Source organism: Cololabis saira, chromosome 2 (assembly GCF_033807715.1).
Source record: "Cololabis saira isolate AMF1-May2022 chromosome 2, fColSai1.1, whole genome shotgun sequence".
Classification (NCBI taxonomy): Eukaryota; Metazoa; Chordata; class Actinopteri; order Beloniformes; family Belonidae; genus Cololabis; species Cololabis saira.
In genome coordinates, this window is record NC_084588.1 from 49953054 (window position 1) to 49958607 (window position 5554).

Sequence of the window (5554 nt, forward strand, 5' to 3'; positions counted from 1 at the left end):
CATTGCAGCTAGGGTTGCCACCTTTCAGAAATAGAAATAAGGGACGCCCTGATTTCAGCAGCGCAGGAGCCAAAAAAAAAGCCCCAAAACTTCTAAACTGAATAAAAATGTGTTTCTTTTATATGAAAAAACTAAATGCTTTTATTTAAAGTTTAAAGTGCTTTAATAGCATTGAACTTGCATGACTGTACAGACAGACAACCATACTAGCAACCGAAATATCCTCCTATGCTATGTATGTCCACATCAGCCCAGATGTAGAATATAGTCTACAGGTGAGGAATATGGTGTAAAAGTTAATTTATTTCAATAATTCAACTAGAATATGGTGTAAAAGTTAACTTATTTCAATAATTCAACTAGAATATGGTGTAAAAGTTAATTTATTTCAATAATTCAACTAGAATATGGTGTAAAAGTTAATTTATTTCAATGATTCAACTAGAATATGGTGTAAAAGTTAACTTATTTCAATAATTCAACTAGAATATGGTGTAAAAGTTAATTTATTTCAATAATTCAACTAGAATATGGTGTAAAAGTTAACTTATTTCAATAATTCAACTAGAATATGGTGTAAAAGTTAATTTATTTCAATAATTCAACTAGAATATGGTGTAAAGGTTCATTTATTTCAATAATTCAACTAGAATATGGTGTAAAATACGGTACAAATCGTGTCCAATACGGGACGCAACATTTTTTTCTCAAATAAAGGACAATTCCGTATTTTACGGGACGGGTGGCGACCCTAATTGCAGCGCGAGTTCTGACTCAGACCAGAAGGAGAAAAACACATTAGGCCTGTTTTAAAATCCTTACACTGGCTACCTGTTAGTTTTGTGTTGATTTTAAAGTTCTTTTATTAGTTTATAAAGCGCTACATGGGCTTGCACCAGAGTATATTTCAGAGATGTTTTTATTCTATGAACCAGGATGGAACTCAGATCCTCTGGCTCTTCCTTTCTAGCTGTTTCCACAGAGTAAAACTAAAACATTTGCTGCTTTTAGCCACTAATATGCTCCAAAACTGTGGAACAGCCTGCCGGAGGATCTGAGAGGAGCTGGAAATGTGGACATTTTTAAACTAAAAACTCATCTCTTTCGTCTGGCTTTTATGTAGCATCACATTTGATAGTTTTATTCTGTTTAACATTTTTTAAAGGTATCTGTTTTATTTATTTATCTATCTCTTATAATGTTTTTATTATTTTTTATTGTTGTGGACTGATATTTTTTAGCTTTAATCCTTGAACTTTTATTTTTTATCTTTTTTATTTTTATTTTTTATTTTAATTAACTATATTGTATGTCAGGGTGCATTAGTCTCCCAGTTTTTATTTTTTGGTCTCCCAGTTTTTATTTATTTGTTTATTATGCTTATTTTTCAGTCAAAATGTCAAAGCACTTTGTATTTCATGTACCTGGATGAAAGGTGCTATATAAATAAAATGTAATTGATTGATTGATTAAAGGAGCATGAGGCAGGATTGAGGCAGGATTTATGAAAAAAATTCGTATACGTTTTAAGTTTTCTAGTAATAATGTCAGATGAAGCGTTCCAAACCAAAAAGAATGATCCTCTAGTGTATCTCTCCGTTGCCTTGAACAGGCTGTTGCTGCAAAATGTGCTGCAATTGTGCCCGGAATTTCCCGCGCTGTCCTGTGGATGTGACGTCACATGACGCTGCATGCACGTTCTCCCCGTTCTCCCGTGCCGGCTTCACTGTTGGCTGCAGTACCCCCGACGGCCATCGTGGTGACGGGTGGCGCTAGAGAGTCTCATTTCTTAAAAGGAGCCTCATGCTCCTTTAAGCGGAGACTTGTGTCTGCTCCGGGGCAGGTTTGTTGTTCTGCCTCCACGCCGTGGTTTACGTTAAGGTGCTTGTGCGGGTTCTCCGGGTCGTGGGCAGATGATACCGGCTTGAGACGGATGAGTAGTGATCCTGAGGAGCAAAGCAGGACCCGTATCCTTTCTTAAAGGCTTGTGGTTTAGTGCGTTTACATTAGATCCCTGCAGAGGTGTCAAGTAACAAAGTACAAATACTTCGTTACCTTACTTAAGTAGAAATGTTGGTTATCTATACTTCACTGGAGTAATTATTTTTCAGACGACTTTTTACTTTTACTCCTTACATTTTAAAAACAGCCTCGTTACTCTATTTCATTTGGGCCTTTAAATAAAAACTATCCAGTTAAATTGCTCCATCCGGATAGAGTGAATTTGGTTGTGGTTGTTTCAGATGTTCTTGTCCAGTTTTGTTCTTACATCCGTTCCCTCAGATTCCTGCAACTAAACTTGGATGTACATTCCAATAAAGGTTAGGATAAATGATAACATGCCTCTGAAGTTTGACTTTTTGCACCATTACAATACTTATAGGAAACTAGTCATCATATCTCCTGCTCTCTGAAACACATGTTAATGCTCAATAGTACACATATATGCTTCTTATACTAAGATACATTCATTTTCAATAGCTTTTTTCCCCCTTACATTACTTATACTTTTATACTTTAAGTAGTTTTGAAACCAGTACTTTTATACTTTTACTTGAGTAAAAAACTTGATTTGATACTTTAACTTCTACAGGAGTAAACTCTAGTATCTATACTTCTACCTGAGTAATGAATGTGAATACTACAGTTAAAGCTGTTATAAATGTTGATAGAAACTCATGAGGTTTTAAATTAAAGCCCTCAGACAGTTATTCCATCTATCAGTTGTAGTTATTGCAGCAATGCATTGTGGGTAAATGTCTCAAGCTCAGAGTCAAAGGTTTTATTGTTGATTTTGACGAAAGGCAAGGCAAGTTTATTTGTATAGCACAATTCAACACAAGGTAATTCAAAGTGCTTTACATCAAAATTAAAAGCGGCAAGACACAATTAAAACATAAATAACAAATAAAATGAAATAAAATGATAAGAAAGAGGTAAAATAATAAAAAGCACAAGTTGTTAAAAAGTAAGGGCAGTAGAGTACAGCAGGTACATCCCATTCTTAAAATGGCAAGAATTACGTTTCTACACGGTCAAAACGTACAAAGACCGGGTCATTACCGGGTATTACAAAAGTAATCTGTAACAATTCGTACGGTGAATTAAACCAATTTGACAATTCTATGCCACGATGCCTGTTTCCAAGTCTTATTTCACACAACTGACGAGAATGACGAAAGAACATCTATGGAAATCAAAAACCCCTCTGATAACCAGCTTAGGTCTATCAGAGGTGATAGATGCTTATGCTTTTCATCCTGCATGGCCTAAATACGCAAAAAGCTTCAATATTGTTCTGATCCGAGAGGTTTAACCATAACTCGTTGGTAAAAATCAGACACGTTATTCTGCAGCTCCATCAATAAAGGCATTTCCTGTTCCCGCTCTGTGAAATGTGTCTGCGTGAAACTGTCTGAGGTGCAGAAACCACAAAAACCCCTCACTTTATTACATTTTGATGTGTAAATGTTTGCATAAGTTCTCTTTTGCTCCCTGTGGCATTTAAACATACGTATGTGGTGCAACTACAGACGTCCCTCTGGTGGAACTCATGTCACCGTTTGACCCGGCATTAGGGCGCAAATACAAACCTGGAATTCGAGGATTTATCTCTTCACTTACCTTTTTTTTTCCAGCTTAATAGTGTCTAAAGGGGCCTCTGGAACCGACCAATCAGAGCGCAGCAGGCTTTCTAGCCTGTCCTTTCACAGCAAACGTGTGAATGTGCAGGGAGACGTGTGCCAGCTGGCTGGGGGGGACGTTATCAGTTCTGCTGTTTCCAGACTTCCTTCTGCAGCAGGTTTCCTGACTGAGAACAGCTCTGCTAAAATCCTTCCAACAGGAACAGGGACGAGCAGAGATCTGGTGGCAGAGCTGACGTGAGGCGTTGTCAGCGTTTGAAACCTAAGTGGAACTGCAGAAGTGCTTCGTTTAGTTTTCAGTCTGACGATTAACACTTAATACTTGCAGATGCTTTTGAAGCAGTTTTAACAAGTGATGTCTGAAACCACAGACTTCCTTTCCGATCCGATATTGAATAAAATTCAGGCTGGTATCTGCGATACCGATGCAATACTGATACATTATGCAAATACACCTTATGCGCCCAGTAAATTTGTACTGCTTGTCCAGTTTGCATGTATTTTGTATATATACCGTTTTACAGAGTCTATTCTATTTTATTTTGTACTATTTTATTTCATACTTATTCTACTTTTTACTTAAAATTTTAGTTTTGAAGGGAAACACCACTCCTTGCTGCTTTTAATTTTGTTGTAAACCTCGTATAATGACAATAAAACATCTGAAACTGAATCTGAATCTACATTTATTTTAGATATTTTAAGAATAAAAGACATCAGAGTCACTTATTGGTTTAAAGCCAGAAGTTTACTGAGGTAGTGGGAGCTGTTACAACAATAGAAAGTGGTGAAAAAGGTGTTTCCATCACAAAAAAAGATCCTAAGTAAAATAATAAAACCATTAAAATAAGAACTATATATATATATATATATATAGTATATAAAAATGAAAAGTAGTTTCTACCAGCAGCGTGTCATTTAGACAGAATCTGAATAGTTTAGCTACTTTCCACCGTATTCCTGTTAATGATACACATCACCACAAACGACTGAAGTATCAATATTTTCATTTGAGTATGGATTTTAGAGCTTATAGATCTGGTATATTTCAGTATTGATCCTCACATCCCCAGCTTCAGCAGGTCGTCACATGTCCATGTCAGAAACGTGTGCAGATTCAGCTTCATGTGCAGATTCAGCTTCATGTGCAGAACGCTGATCCTGCAGGAGGGGGAGCTTCTCAGAAACTGAAGAATGTAAATATCAGCGGCTTTAGGGAGACGTGTGACTCTTTCTCTGCTGCGCTTTACATCAAAGACAGATTTATAAACTGAGATTATTTCACGATGCTGATTGATCCAGGCTTTAATGTTTGATGTGATAAATCAGCCGGGGCCTGCACTTGTCTCCGTTTACGGTTGTTTTAGCTTCACTCAGAAACATTTAGCCTTTTTAGCCTCCTCCAAACTGGGAGGATGTGCATGCTGATGGATGTTTGCAATGATAAACACCCTCTATTGCTTCATTCATGTGTAATAAACTTGTCCAATCATCTTAAGAGATCTTTTATTTATAGATCAGTGACTTTGTGGAATAACCTGCCTCAAAACCTCTGCTGCATATACAACAAATTAACTTTTAAAGGGAATCTTGTAAAGTTTTTGTTGTTTTTGCATTCTGTATTATTTAATAGTTTTCTTTTCTTTAATGTAAATGTATCTGGTATCGAACTTGTCATCGTGCATTGAGTTAAATCATGTAATCACTTGCAATTGTATAATTCCGTATGTTTCCTTTTTTTTCCGTGTGGACCCCAGGAAGACTAGCTCGTTGCTACGGCACCAGCTAACGGGGATCCTTAATAAAATCAAATCAAAAAACCTCTTGTGATGGAGCTGGACTAAGCGTTTGGTGCAACTCCACGTCCCTAAAACAGATAAGAAATTGTATCGTGTGTTTGGATCACGTGG